Source organism: Brienomyrus brachyistius, chromosome 17 (genome assembly GCF_023856365.1).
Source record: "Brienomyrus brachyistius isolate T26 chromosome 17, BBRACH_0.4, whole genome shotgun sequence".
Classification (NCBI taxonomy): Eukaryota; Metazoa; Chordata; class Actinopteri; order Osteoglossiformes; family Mormyridae; genus Brienomyrus; species Brienomyrus brachyistius.
Window position 1 is genome coordinate 10,462,363 of NC_064549.1, and position 16,441 is coordinate 10,478,803.

Below are 16,441 nucleotides of genomic sequence, written 5' to 3' on the forward strand. Positions count from 1 at the left end.
ACAGACAAATGCCAAGCTGAGTGTTCAGGCACAAGATAAATGGTCGTGCAGAGGTGAAGGATAGGACGGAGTGCAGATTAACGCAGAAGCTTGTGCGTTAAGTGGGTTAAAGTACAATGTCAACCCCCCCAACACATGGCAGTTAGCTCATCAAAGAGAGCCTTTGTTTGCTGTCTGAGGTCAGGCACAGGAACTCGCAGGGGGCTCCCGCTCAACCTGCCTTCACAAACACAGCCCCCGCCTCCTCGTAACCCCAAGGGCTTCCCTCACATCCTCACAAACTACCCCCAGGAGTCACAGTTGTCCTGGTGGGAGTCACCCCCACCACATCAGTTTCCTACACGACACTGCACTCTATCATGCCGGACAGTGCTCGGAACAAAGTGGCCGCCTTCACTGGACACCCTGCCAGGCCATGGAAAAACTAGACACAAGGGGAAAGGTGGGGGGGGCAGGGTGGCATTCCGCTTGAGGAGAGAATAGAGCGTCACCCAGCCGCCGTAATGTCGGGTTCAGCCTCTACGGACATGGTCCACTCGCTAAACATGGAACATTAGCCTCTGTTCCCCCCCCCTCCCCCTCCCGCCACATTTTAGATGGCCTGCTCTTTGCTGAGTCATCGCCATTCAGGTTCACGGAGGAGGAGCCTCTACCTGCAGAGGAAAGCCCCTCGGAGGAACTTTCCAGAAGGAACCTGCAGGGAACACGCCAGCAGTGATAATCAGCACGATATAAAGCCACACTCTGCTACAACACGCACATGCTGGAATACTGACATTTCTTAACCGTGAGCTAACTACCACCCAAAAAGTTTGCGTGTGTGTGTGTGTGTGTGTGTGTGTGTGTGTGTGTGTGTGTGTGTGTGGGGGGCAGCTTGGTCTGATGGCCGGAGAACTACTTCTTAATGGCTGATATTTACAGTCTGCATATAAACGGCACACCTCTGTGTAGGTAATGGGGGGTGGGGGGGCTGCGTGTAGCAGGCCAATCGGAAGGCAACGTTACGGCCAGGAGAGTCACCAGCTCGGCTTATGAACAGAGCGGCTGAGCTTTAACTGGGGGGGGGGACCAGATTCAATGAAAATGAATGGACACCATTTAGAGCAATTAGTGTACATTTATTTTGGGGGGGGGGTGGACACAGAGCTGTGTTAACCAGACAGAGATGGGGGGGGCTGCCTGGACGCCCCAAACCCTTTACAGTTACATTTGCTGGCGTCACCGAGCCATTCGGAAAGCGAGTGTGACTGTGAAAACCGAAGGTGCCACAGGCCAGAGGTGTTGGCAGCGCCTGCCTGGGGCTTTGGCGGTCGGAAGGCTTCACGCCATGCATGCGACCGCGAGAGAGCGGCTGCGCGCATGAGCGAGCCGCTCAGATACCGCGGGACCAGGAGACGCGACGGCACAGGAGCAGCAGCCCCCGGAGCACGCACATGCCTCAGCCGCCGGCGTTCTTTACCGCCGAGATCCCAAACCCCGCCCCACCGAAAACGACCGAAACCAGCAGCGCCACCCTGCTGTGCCACATAGGAACGCCCAGCGCTCCCGGAGATGCGGCTGGGATGGGAGCACTTTCCTGCACACACGCTCGGGATCCACCCTCGCCCCTGGGCACCCCCAGCGTTTCTGTCCCGTCTTTAGCCCCGGCGTAGGGGGGGTGGGGAAGTGGTACAGCCCCAGTCACAGGAGACACGCCCCCTTATATTTCACTCTCCTCGCCCCCACCAACAGCCCAGAGATCTCTTTATCGCTCCCCCAACACAGATAAACAGCACCACACTTACAACAGAGTCCAACAAACAATAAAAACCATCTCTCCCGCCTGCTTCCTGTGTCCCTTCCGGGACGGCTTGGGAAAGGGTGGCGCGGTAGGAATCACGAGGCCAGAGGAAGCTCTAATCCTACAGCCTGCCGACGATCTGGGACACAATAAGGACATAATCCACGGCAGGCTGCGAGAACATTCATGCTCATTCACATACACCATCCCTTGTATGAAGAGCTACGTCACCCATTCTACTGAAAAATACCCACGACTTCCTTCCTGAGAATCCAATTCAACAGAGAACAAACGAGACTGTAAATGACAATGAGTCCGGCTGAGTTACATTTAGGACAACAATAAACAAATTAGCAATGGAAAAAAATAAATAAATCAGCGGTGCCTGTCTGTACGTCACATTCGAACGCGGCGTGTGGGGTAATACGCAGGTATCCTTACCCTCTGGATATTTTTATTTATTTTTTTTAAAAGACCAAAAAGGACAGAAACCAATTCAGTCCCTTGGGGGACAGATGACATCTGAACTAGCACTTAAAAGGCATGAAATCTACACTGCTGCACTAACTCCTCAGCTACCGCCCTGGACTTGCAGTTAACCATTAAAACGACAAGCTGGAATTATGGGAGGTCAGCTCAAAGGTTGGGACCCAAGACCTTAACAGGAACCTTTAAGGTCCGCCCACAACCACGACACAGGAGAGGCGAGAGGTTTGTAAATGACCCTTTTCACACTGCGCCGTGCTGAACTGTCAGCACATCGATCACGGCGTGCTGTTCAGAGAACCTCGTGATCCGAGAGCCGAGCTAACCCTCCTTAAACAAGCCGGACCCAATCCTGTGCTGCCAGAGAGGATATCGTCAAGGCTAGCAAGGTCTTCTCCAGACCAGCCCCCCCCTGAAACCCCAGGAGAACCGTCTTGCTCCCAGTATCAGAAACGCTCGCGGCACAGGGGACGGAGGACGGCGTATTGGCTGAGAAAGCGGAGCAGGGTCTGCTGTGCAGAAGTTTCAAGGTTATTCCTGATTGGTCTCTCTCTCTCTCAGTTTTAGCCAATTTTAGCGGGGGAAAAGGGGGTTTGGTGGATCTGAAGCATCTGGTGGAACTCCCAACAGCCTAAGCCTGGCAATCTGACTCCCCCACCCCTCACCACCGCCTGACAGCACCACCAGCACATGCTACAAAGCTCAACTCCTCCATTGTCACTTGCTAGAAAAACTACATAATGGGCACAGATTTTTTTTCTCTTTCTTTTTATGGGCCCCACTCCATACCGGGGGCCCGCCACGGACCAGAAAGCCGCATGAATCGGGCCGTTGCGAGGTCGCATTCCATCATGCCGCTTCGTGGTCCAGTCAACGACGGCCTCGCTTGGCGGAGAGCCGCTCCTGCATTTTCTTCCCTCGGAAGAGTAGCTTACCGAAATACTGTAAATGGGAAACGCAGTCATTCATACACGGGAACATTTATGTTAACCGAGTGTACAGCGGGGCCCCGAGTTTAATCTTTCCGAAAATAAAAAGGATCGTTCGCATTTACGTTTTATATAGCAGATACTTTTTGTCCAAAGTAACGTACAGCAGAACCTTGGAACTCGAATGCATGTTAACCCGACCAACTCGGACATCGAAAGGGTCTGTCGATTCTTTTCTTTTTTTTTTTTAAACTTGTACCTTGACCGATAACTAGGAATTCAACCATTCCTGCTAAAACTTGTACGATCGAGACGCGTCTCTGACGGACTATAACAAAGACAAACGGATCTACTGGGATGCTGATGCCTGTGAATCGCTCTCAGTCTCGCGGTAACTCTCCACCGAGTGCTTTATTTAGAGCATGTTTAGCGACACAGTGATCACGGCCCCTAAGAAAGTTTGCAGTGATAGCAGCAAACCAAAGAGGAAAGTAGTGAGAGTAACTGAAGAACTTAAAAAGGAGATTATAGCAAGACTTGAAGGTGATGCACATGTGTCTGACCTCACTTTTGAATGTGGGATTGTCATTTATTCTGTGTTTATTGCTTTTGTATGTGTGCTTTTTCATAACTTTTAAATTGATTGTTAATGCTTTTTATTATTAGTTAGTTAGGTAGATAAGTTTAAATAGACAATCATTTGGGAGTCTGGGACGGATTATATTCATTTAAATTACTTTTTATGGGGAACTCCGACTTGGACCTTGACCAAATCGCAACTCATCCATCCATCCATTTTCCAAACCACTTATCCTACTGGGTCGCGGGGGGGCCGGAGCCTATCATGGAAGCAATGGGCATGAGGCAGGGAATAACCCAGGTTGGAGGGCCAGCCCATCGCAGGGCACACTCACACACCATTCACTCACACATGCACACCTACGGGCAATTTAGCAACTCCAATTAGCCTCAGCATGTTTTTGGACTGTGGGGGGGAAACCAGAGTACCCGGAGGAAACCCCACGACTACATGGGGAGAACATGCAAACTCCACACACATGTAACCCAGGCGGAGACTCGAACCCGGGTCGCAGAAGTGTGAAGCAACAGTGCTAACAACTGCACCACCATGCCGCCCCCAAATCGCAACTCAACCAACAAATTAAGTTCGTGTTCCAAGGTACCACTGTACAATCGAAAATCAAAGCAGCTGGGTTTAAGGACGAAACGGTTACTTCATTCTACAGACTAAGGGATTCGAACCAATGACCTTCTGATCACAGGCACAGAATCCTAACTCACAGAACCACACACCACCCACCATGTCCACATTCCACAACCCTTAACATTCTTTATCACTAGAGTTATTTGGCTAATTTAAGCATTTCTTTCACTCCTATAAGAAAAGGCTTTACTGATACGACTTTTACGTTAATGAACTCCTGTAAATCTGGCATTTCCCTATTTTAAGGCAAGATGTTGGAAGATCCAACGCAACATCAAATACTCACTAAACAAGTCATTCCAGCAGCAGTATCAGCATATAACCCTAAGCCAGGACCTTGACTGTAACAGGAAAACAGCTCCAGGGCAGTTTGTTCTCATTCCTGCTTGCCATGAAACTGCTTCAAAGCCTCTTGGTGTGCAAGAGACATCGACGCGATACTGACTTCCAACGCAGCGCTCTACGAACTTCAAGCAGCATCTGGCTCACGCTCACGACGCTTGTTCACACACTAACACCAACCTAAGTGCTCAAAAAAAATGACCAGCGATGATTCACGGCCTGTCATCTCCCAGGCTCAGACTCATTTCCTCTAGCAGTAAAATCGCCGCCCCCCCCCCAGCCCCCCACCAACACCTTCTCTTCTCCGCTGACCTCCACCCCAACAAGCATCCAACGTTTCTCCCACACTGTGCAATGTAACACAGTCTTCCGATATTGCCTCCATAGGTTGGCCAGACTTGCGATCTGAAAAGCGGCCAACAAAACAAGGAGCAAATATTATGCAGTGGAACTCCCCCCCCCCCCCCCCATTTTAATTCTGGTCAGGAGAGCAATTACTCACTGGCACAGCTTTGCATTAGATGAAGAAGCACTCGACTGTTCGGGAAGAAATGAATCCATCCTTGAGCGTAATTGAAGTACGGAAAAAAAAAATCTAGGCCTATAAGAGACCCTTACACATCCAGGATGTTATAAATCCCAAATCCAAATCTGCCCAGCTCCTAAGAGGAATTTAGCCGGTCTCGCTCTCCAAGCTGAGCGCGAGTCCCATTCTGTAGCACCACATTCCGCTGAGCCAAATTAAATAACCCAATATTTCTCATTTTCTACTTAGAGAGGGTTTAAAAAAAAATAAAAAATACCAAGCTATTCAGAGAATATGTGAGAAGGGGGAGGCAGGAGGGTGGGTCATAAGAGCTGGGTTTTTGACACTCTGTTAGGGAGCGTGGACAAGAACGGATGCCAACGCAACGGGCACATAGATTCTCCACGGGGAGTCACAACAAAGTGATAAAAGTCAACCTCTTTCACAGAAGCGAGAGTGGGAACATATCCTGAGGTCTCGGTGCCGAAACGCTCCCGTGGATGACCCGAGGAGGCTCGGGCGGCTCGTGGTTGAGCGCTCGGCCTAATTAAACAGCTGAAAAATTTTTCACTTCAGTATGCCGCTTGAAGTTCCCCACCCAAGAGTCCCCCGGGGAGGCCCCTAGTGGGACGCAACCTCCTAACCGCAGCGTTCCTGTCCTCGGCCGCCACCATCGCTAACCAGGAGCGCCTGCGCATGCAGAGACCCGCTTTTAAAGATCGGCCGGAGCTCTGAAAGCTCCGCTTCTCCCCATACGGCAGCCTACAAGGGGAGGGGAAAAAAAAGAGAGACTGTGGCCAGTAGGAGACCCAGCTCACTTGACATCTGTGTTTATCCTCCTGCTAAAACCAACAGGCTATATTTACTGTAGTCAAACAACCCCAGGCAGCCCTGGATTGGGAGCCCCCACTCTCTCCTTAAATTGCATGGGGGGGGGGGGGGGGTACACACGTTCTAAGGTGAATAATTTCAGGAATACGTGTACGAAATGAACAAGTGAAGCACCGAAGTGATGAGATTCCAAAACAGTTCTGCGCGTTATTTGTTATATATGGATTTTTTTTTAGTTCAGAAAAGCTTCCTTAATTATGCATGCAGGAAATGCACAACCAGTTGTGTAAGAGATTGTACTGATATGCATGTGGCTGCATTTCAAAAACAGCACGTCGGATAACGTTATCAGAGCAAACTCGTGCATATGGAACTTTCACTATTGAGTTTCAATTGACAGTAGTGTGAGCCTCAAGTGAAAAGGTGTGTATGTTACACTCGTTAAAGAGTGCAGAGCGCCGGCATTTTCCCAGAAAGAAAAAAAAAACGAACTCCTAGATCAAAAGCGCATTTACTCGGTCATAAAAGTTTGTTAGTCTGACACAAACACCACCCCTCTTCCTCTGGCCCAATCAAAAGCAGATGGACTTGTCATTCTGAGTCTTGCAAAGTCTGAAATTCTCTTTCCTTTTTAAACGATTTGCCCAATATCTTCGTTTATAAATACTCCCAAAATTACAGCGTCACCACTCTTATCCAGATCAGCCACGAGTACCAACTGCATCTAATAATCCATTTATTTCCCATGCTGACATCATTAAACAGAATAAAACACATTGAGTCTATTTAAAGTTCCTTGTTTTAAGAAAATTAAGCCATAAAGAATTACAACAGCTTCTGCATACTGACAGCAATTCGCAAGCACCACAGAGCTCTTCTCAGGATATTCCTAAACCATTTGCCTTTCACACCATATAACATCTCGACAGCAAGTCACTAGCCCCTTTGCAACATAATTTCTCAGTCAACAAATCACTAGGACAAGTAAATGGCACAAGAAACTCTTATGTCATCAAGCCGCTTCCTTAAGAGCAGTCAACAAATAAAATTTTACCAACAGTTTAAACTCTATACCCTTATTCTCATTTTTCATATTACAATTGCATAATGAATACTGTATATTGCATTTAGTTTGTCCAAAAAACACATAATATACACCGTGTACCCAGTGACCCTGTCCAGCGTAAATATTTAGAAGACGAACATGCTGTGCATTAGATGCAGCAATAGTTGCATGGGAAATTAATCCTTACTCTGTATATTTGCTAAACGCAATATATTCAAGTGCTTGAATGATCAGGACACCAAAATCTCAAGAATACGTATCAAGAAAAAGACAAGATCGTGATGATCACTAATATTAGTTCTAAATTGACATAGCTATTTCACGTTATTAAAGGACATATATGTAAAGTTATCCAATAAAAATAACCGCCCCATGATATTTTGTATAAACCACCGTGATCATCAGCAATACCGTTTTACTAGAAAAACCAAACTCAAATTAAAGTGAAGAAAGGAAAAGGGACGCTCCCCGCGTTTATGCAAAAAAGGCTTTTATCTTTTCTTTTGTATATTTTAAGTATTATACCCCGTAGTTTGCAGCGAGCTGTTAAATACATCGCACCGGCGACGCTCACGTCGCCCCCTGCGCTCCCATGTTTTCCACCCCCGCCCGCCCTCTCGCCTGCCTGCCCCGCATACCGAAACTCGTCAGCCCAGCACAGCCTCTCCGGCAGCGATATAAAGTCATGTAGGCAGCAAACGCCACTTCGGATCCTCCGGCAAAAAGCAGGAAAAACGGCATCGGAGACGGGCTTTCCCGTTCAGACCCACCGCCCGACTACAGCAGCTCTCAGGGGTGAAACTGGAGAAACTAAGCCGCACCTTAAACGCACTGATTTCACACGGCGCACAGTCGTAATACGGAAACGTCTAAATGTAATAATTCCAGGGAAAAGTTAAACTTTAATGGGGTTCAAATTACAAAACGCCGAATGCACGATAGATCTTCAACTATCCCTTCTCCTCAAAGATTAGCTGTGTTAATTGCGTATTAAACCATCAAGGACAGGGAGCCCTCGTTTCAAGATATTCATAACTTTACAGCTTTAACCATCTGCCTACAGTAAAGCTGATCAGAAACTCCTTACTACTTATTTACATGACCAACTAGCAGCGTCTCACATATGGCACTAAAAGAGTTGGGGGGGGGGGGGGTTGCGTGATATTACATGGAACTTGTAGTTCGCATATTTACACACAGCCCCGTACGTCACTGCAACACAAAGTCAAGAAAAACTACAAAGCCTGCGGACTACGCGACACCGTCACGCATGCGTACAAATAAAAGGGCATATCAGGAAGAACCAGGCATAGTATGTACTTTGTGAAATGTAACTGGAGAGAAAGTAATATGGTACGAATAAAATCTAGCGATAATGAAATCGACCTACACTAAAACAAGGATACAACCTGCGGCAACGGTAAAAAACGAGTATGGTTGGAGATCAGTCCACGCGCGTAGCTAGGTACCTAGCAAGCAAAGGATGTCTGTGCGCATTAGAGTTAACTAGCACGCCAGTTAGCTACTTTGAACACAGCTAGCTGTATTCCCACCAGAGACGGACAATTACTAAGTGTATAGTTTTAACAGGGAGACTGGCGGACAAGTAGTCTCTTACCTCGGAGTGCTTCTTGCTCTTAAGGATAACTTATGTTCCCCACTGAAACAATCACAATCCACATAAGTAAGGTTGACCGTCACCCGTCGTCCCTAGACCCACCACTCCTTACACTGGCTGCAAGCTATTGCCTTCCCAACCAACCGAAACCGCGGCACCCCGGTCTCACACTCTCGCGCCCCCACTGCGCCTGCGCGAACATGCGTGTTGTACTCGCAGATTGACTGCCGTCTGTGCAGCGTGTAATGTGCGGCAGCGTAAAATGCGGGGTTGTGGTTGTACGTTTTCTTTCTGTAGGTCTATGTCGCTTGCACTGGCACTGCAGGGCTATGGTGCCGTTTATACTTATATTTTCACAGTGTTTCCATACCATTCATCGGGGCATCCCTGTTAATATAGGGACACTCATATAAGATACAAAGCGAAATTCTTGAAATGCCGGAGTTTTAATTTATTCGTTTTCTCATCTGAACAAGCAAATCAGTTTTTCTATCTTTGATTATTGTGGAAAACCCACGGAATACCATACCTGTATGTAAAAAACCGCAAATAAGGCAGGTCTGTATTTGTTAATCAGACTTGCCTCAGTGTAGTATTAGAAAAAATATTTATCATTTATCATCACGAGCTTGTCAATTTTTGAATTTTTGGTAGATTAATCCCTACTTGGGACGTAAAATGATGACGCCTGGACCTTTATGTCAGCATTTAATGTGTTTTATACCAGATGCCGATATTTGATCTGTTGTGTCGAACATTACGTAATGAATTACATAGTGTTTAGCTATTCTGCAGCAACATGGTATAATTCATTCAACATTATCAGCCTGTGTGGGTTTCGGTGTAAATAAGTATTGACCTATCCGTTATGCGACTCGGCCAGATTAGCGATTCGTGTGAAATATTGCATAAGTAGGAAATTAAATAGGAATTACAGGTTTACTCTTACGCGTGACTGACAGCAGCAGAAATAAAGGACTGCAATGACTGGAATGACAGCCAGGATTATACCAAACCAGAGCTGCGCTCTTATTTGCACTGTTTAAGCAAATATGGGTGTAGATAGTGATTTGAAAGCAAAGTTTCGTGTCTTGGTTTTTGGGAACTTCATGGATTTTTTAAATCCTTAATTGGGCAAAGCGAGGCAACTCCTTCAGTAAGGACCTGGGGCAAAACGCAAAAGCGGTCAATGATACACCGGATATACGACCTGGCTTCGCTTCATTTCATCGTTGTATAGCGACATCTACAGGATTGTGTGTGAAATGAAATGATGCGAATGCGGTTCAACAACCGTGCTCCGTGGTGCAGTAAAATCGGAGTGATATGACATTCTGCAAAGTGAGAGCTGTGGGGCTGGGGTACGTTGTGATTTGACTGGTCCTTCTAGATTTTGTAGAAAAATCGTGTTTAATGATTTTTTACAGGTGGTATTCTTAGTGATTTGTAAAGATAAACAGTATAAAACTAATAGGCATACATCCCCCCATTTTCTTAAAAAGTTGCGCTTCGTACATTTTTATTCAAAGGTAGGAATAATTTGCAAAAATGATTCCACGTGAGAACTAATTAAACAAAGAAAATATTTAATGCTAAATGCCCCTGAAAATACTATTTTGTCCTGGTCAGGGACCTGTCAGGATCATTGTGTTTCTGTCTGGAGTCTGTCAGTTCCGTACCCCTGATAAAGTAGGTAGATTTAGCTTTACATGAGTGAGAATTACGGAAAAAAAATAGGCGGATCCCGAGGGGTTTGGTATATTTTCAAAGGGATGGTTTTTATAAGTTTTTTTCCAATGGGGTGCTAGTGACATCTGTGTGCATCCCCTGTCAGATCAAGCCCTGCTTCCCGCCCACACACACCGATGGCTTCTTCTTCAGCCACTTTTGTGAAAGAGCACGGCATGATCGACACCCTCCTGCACTCACTGCGTCTACTACAACAATGGGGGTGCAGAATCTGTGGGCCACTTCCACTTTTTTGCTAGTTGCAGAACATTCATCTGGTTTTTAACAATATAGAATGACTTAGGGTAGATTGGGAATGCAACCCAGGGGAACCTGGTGATTATCAATCAGCTGAACCAGTTATTTAAAAGGTTTGACTTAAGACCCTCTGTAGTTTATCACCAATCCCTGCAACTAACATTTAGGGTTTCAGAGCCTGCAGCTCCAGTTGCCCTACGCCTCCCACAGGCTGTCATAGCTGCCATTCTGCATCACTCACTCCATCAGCACCAGCAGAGCAGATAATGCTTCAAACACCATCCCAGAGACCAGATCGGGTAGAGATGGAGCAGAAGAGGCTGTAACCATGACAGGGAAACAAGAGCAGATGACGTATCCAGTCATGCAGGCTTGTGCTTTCCAGCTGCCTGGAGCACTCTGGTACTTATTGAGTATGAGACTGAATCTGGAGAGAATTCTTGTTCTCTGCATATGCAACTCCATACGTGGTTCTGATATCCCAAAAATGCCACCCACAATGCACTCCTGTGATGATGTAAATAGACAAATCTCTATTCCTCATCAGTGGTATTTCACTGGTTGTTATATCTCAATAATCTACTTATCCCCCCTCGCATCCATGCACCTCCCCTGAAAATACTCTGGAGTTGCCACAGGTCCAGAACTGGAAGTTTCCAGAAGACGAATGCGTCTGGCAGCCCAATGGTGCCATCTGGTGGCCTATACTATATTCACAGGTTGAATAAAAACAGTGAAGGGATCCAAAAAGAACCGCCAAGCTGTATAATAAATCAGTTAATTTCTGTGAAATCTATATACCAAATGTATATATAATTTCTCTCACTTTATTAAATAAATATTTGTGAAGTGAAAAACATACAGGAGTTAAAATATTCCACACAACATAAAGGGAGACAAACGAGTTCCTCCTCCATCATACTTTGTTATTTGCTTTCATTGATGTGCCTTGATGTGGGAGGTCAGCTGCACTTAGGGATTGTTTTAGGGGTCTGATTTCAGAAAAGGAGCAATATTTAAAAATCTATATTTTAAAGTATAAGTCTTCAGAGACTGTTGGTTATTATATACCATAATATATGGACACAATTGAACTTTTTTGGCATTTTGCGCATTTTTGTGGGACGGGGGGGGGGGGGGGAGGACCCCCCTTGGTAAATTTTACAATGGGCCCTCCCTAATGTGATGACCCCGGGGGTGAATACCCCTCTGCCCCCCACCCTCCAGCGACACTAGTTTGGCTGGCATTGGCATTTCTGTTAATCTCTGAGCAACAATGGGTACGACTCACCTCCAGAGGAGATTCATGCCTCCTTGGAACTGATCCCAGACTGGGTCAGAGATACCAGGTCCTAGAAAAACTCTGGGGGGGGGGTCCCTTTAATGTTGATCGCTCATGGGGCTTGCCCATACTCTTTATTGGCAAATACTGCCTATATTTCCGACCTTTCACTTTTCAGAGGGTGACACCTGAGAGGGCCAGCTTCACTCTCTCCAATTATAGTCTCCTTTGGTAGCAATAGCCAAGGAAAAGTCACAGACAGCAGAAGGAGTCAAAGTCTAATGCTGTCCCTGGTCTTCAGAGTTAAAATTAAAACCACGAGCTGGAATAGCGATCATAAATGGATTGATTCTGTTCACAATTCATAAATGCTGATTTTCTAGAGTCACTAACCCTCATGTTTACATGTTTCCATAGAAACACGGGGACCATCAAATACATTCATAGATCAATTCTTTTTGGGAAGGTACATTAAGGATGAATAATGCAGCAAATAGCTGCCTTGTAAAACACACAATTGCTATTTTATATATTGTCTTTTCCAGCGATATTCAGAGTTAACTGAAAGACATTTCTCTTATTTCTCAGGTTTTTGATGACTAAATTAGACATTATGTCCTTCCAAAGACCTCCAAGTGACATGAAACCCCCCCTCCCATCATGCCTAATTGTCTGTGCAGGCACAGCAAAATCCAGAGGGCCAATTAGACAGGGAAAGGTGGCTGTCGAACGTTCAACTGTTACGTGATCTCTCACTTTAATGAGAGGCATAATTTCTCATGGCAGTCAGGACAATTATCCAAAAGCAGGTAAAGTACAAGGACAGCATGGTAATTAACCAGGTTTCCTAATGGTGGGAATCAAACTCACAAGCATTGTGAGGTTATTGTGCAAACCCACGAAAAGCCATGCTGTCCCAATAGCTGGCTTTATAAATAGAAAAATATATATTTGCTTTGATGTTGCTAACCTTGTCAAGTAAGTAGTTGGAAAACAGATGGATAAATGGATGATTTAGTTAAGTGATACATATAATCTTACAATATGTTTAGCGATGTTTTTTATCCAAAGCAACGTATAATTGAGAAAGCAGGGGAAACCAGTTTCTGGAGCAATTGGGGATAAGGGCCTTGCTCAAGAGCCCAACTGTAAAACCACTCTGCCAAGTATTGGATTTGAGCCAGTGAGCTTCCAAACACAAGCAAAGAGTCCTAACCTACTGAATCACCCATCACCATCTCTTATCTTCTCTTTGTGACTCAATGAGATGATTATTTCTTGTTTGACGGGTGCCGGGATTTTGTCTGGGGTGCCGCACGCTTCGTGCCTCCTGCTTCCTGGCATAAGGTTCGGGCTGGCCGTGACCTTCTACTGGATAAGCAATTATGCAACGTGGATAGGTGGAAGTTGAATTCCAGCTTCCACCTCAGTCTGTTAAAGGAAAGCTTGACACCAGCTGGAGGGAATGCTTGTACAATTTACCTCTTTTCAGGGATTGTGCTCTCAAAAGTTCTCATTCCCCACCTTGTAGGGCCAGAGCCAACCCTACCCCTGAACAGCTTCTGTTCACTCAAAAAATTTCCTTGGTTGTTGCTACCAAGGAGACCATAATGGGAGAGAGTGAAACTATCCCTCTTAAGTGTCACCCTTTGAAAAGGAAACAGAATAACAGCAATATCAGATGTCTTGCTATTTTTGTTCAATTGCTTTATTTTATGCTAATTTAGGGGTCAATTTAATGGGTGATTCAGCGGCACTAAGTCACCTGATCACAAATGTTTGGACCGTGGGAGGAAAATTGGAATCCAGTGGGAATCAAACCCACAATAGGATAAGTAATGCAATTGTTTTTATATTGCTAGTTTTATTTAAACTGCCCAAATTCTTAAAAATGTTTATATTTATATAAAATGTACAAATCAAGGACAGATGTTTTATCAGTGGTCTAATTCAGCATCACACATACAAGAATGTTATATTATCCAGTAAAACAAATGACTAGATTGCTTATTTCCGATGGGCGCTATGCCATCACCATAAAAACAATGAGTGCTTAAGCTACCTAGCTACCGACTTACAAGCAATTAATCCATCTTCCAGTCACTTAAATCCAGTCATGAGGGGTGGGAGCCTATTAAGGGTGCATAGGGTACAAGGTATTGGACCACCCTGGGTGATATGCGATCACTGGGCACACACACACACACACACACACACACACACACAAAGACTGGGTATCTATATCTCTGTGGGGACTCTCCGTTCATTCCTATGCGCGTAACGCTAACTGGAACCATGGCAACACTAACCCCAACCCAGCCTTAACCTTTTTTTTTTTTTTTTTTATAAAATTGAGTTTCCTCTTTGGGGGACCGAAAAAATGTCCCCACAAGGTTACAATAACAGATTTTGGTCCCCACAATTTAATATATACATAACCTACACACACACACACACGCACACACACTATGGGCAAATCAGAGATACCAGATAGCCAAAATGCACATTTGCAGGAGAAAACCAGAGGTAACCCACACAACACAGGGAAAGCGTGCAAAGTCCACACACAGAGCAGAACTGGGATTAAAACCACTGCTGTCGATGCGTCAGACACACATTAGAGCCTAAATAAATAGATTTAAGTCACACAATGGGGGAATGAGATTATGGGTGTGCTTCCCAAAAGAAGTCCAAAATCTGGTTTTGCTACAATGTCACTTATATGGCATTTAGATTTCTGTGCTTTACTGAACTTTGAGATAAACATATCCTGTCCAAATCAAAGTCAAATGCAAATCATTTGTAAACCTGCAGGTGAGGGTGTAACGTGGCAACATCAGCAGGTACAGGAGCAGACGATGGGAGAACCTGATAACGTGATAAATGAACATACCCGTGCTTTATTTTGGAAGCAACATATATAAACAGGCAAACATTATGAGTTAAAGGAAATGAAAATTCTACAACGTTTTAAATTTCACTAAACAGCCAGTGTTCCCTTGATCTTTGATTCCACTGCATTTGGTGAATATTCCTTTGTTGCTCGTGAGTTGTTCTGCGTCACATAGAAGGGAAGATGACTGCATTTATCTCATCATTAACAGCAGCCATAGACATAATGACAAGCCCACTTATTCAAGGTGCACATTAATACAATAATAAGTGAAAAAAAATAAAAATCTATATCTAGTTGGAAGGTTAGAAAAATAGTCTTGTTTTCCAAACCTTTTCCTGGGGAGCATACCAACCATTCCAAGTACATTATTTGTTAAATTTCGCTGCCAGCTCCTGAAATTAATTTTTACGAGGTATTAGCCAACCAACGTGTGCCTGTGGCAGAGCTCAACATGTGGTATATTGTGTGGTTACCGAAGATTCTAGGAAGAGCTGAAACAGCCAAAGCCTTTTGTAGGCACACGCACACACACACACACACTATCATATACAATATATAACAGTGTAAATTACCGTCAGTCATATAGTTAGAAAGCAGCAGTTCTGTGAACAGTCAGTTGTTTTTGGGGGGGGGGAGGGGGGACAGGTTGACAGATGGGTACATACAGAATGCTCGTGGGGTGTGCTGGGGTGACGTTATTTGAGTTTGTTGTTTCTTGCCTGGTTAAGATGGTAGATGACTTTGGGATGGAATCCATTCCTCAGTCTAGACATAGGGGAGCAAATTGGCCTGTATCTCTTTCCAGAGGGCAGGAGGGAGAACAGGTGGTGACAGGGGTGTGTTTGGTGCTCTCTACCTTAATGATACTCTCTAGGACTTTCCTGAAGCTGGAGTTTCATACTGAAATACAGTATATCAGTGTACTTTCAAGGCTACAACAGTACAATATCATAAGGAGTCATTCGCTTGAGTGATCCCAGGAAGCAGCACCTCTGCTGTGCTCTCTAGACCAGTGTTGTATTGCTGGTGGCCCATGTCAGGAAAGGGTTTTTTTAAGCCAACACGTACTTCCCCTGTCATAAAGCAAAGCTCCCGGCGGCTCCGTTTCTTTCTTGTCACACGTTGGATTGAACTTATGCCAACCAATCAGGAACAGAGAACTTTGTACGCGTATCCAATCAGGAACCCCAGTGCCTCAGATGCAGCTAGCAAATTCGCAAACATTTCTTTTTGTTGTCTTACAATGTTAAAATCACCTGTGAAGTTCCCCCACAGACACATTAAATTAAATTAGTAAAAATATATTTTAAAAATGTTTTTCGAAACAGATGTTTACGCCAGCAGTTAATAACAGTGTCGTGCATTAAAATCAACTCAAAAACAGAAGGAAGCAGTAAATACGGGAACTTTTCCAAAGGGCAAATGTAAATTACAGTTTGCGAATCAAGAAAATATGAAGGGTTACACGCGGAAG

General features: G+C 45.1%; 1 protein-coding gene across 5 annotated transcripts in view; it reads right to left on the reverse strand.

Annotated features, from left to right (window-relative positions):
* sipa1l3 (signal-induced proliferation-associated 1 like 3) overlaps nt 1-8,984 on the reverse strand; it is a 47,928-nt gene extending 38,944 nt beyond the window's left edge. For 4 of the 5 annotated variants that reach the window (XM_048980468.1, XM_048980465.1, XM_048980469.1 and 1 more), the window contains exon 1: nt 8,804-8,984. The gene's annotated coding sequence lies outside the window, so the exon portion shown is untranslated. The other variant, XM_048980467.1, reaches the window with a different exon arrangement.
* Between the last annotated feature and the right edge of the window lie 7,457 nt (nt 8,985-16,441).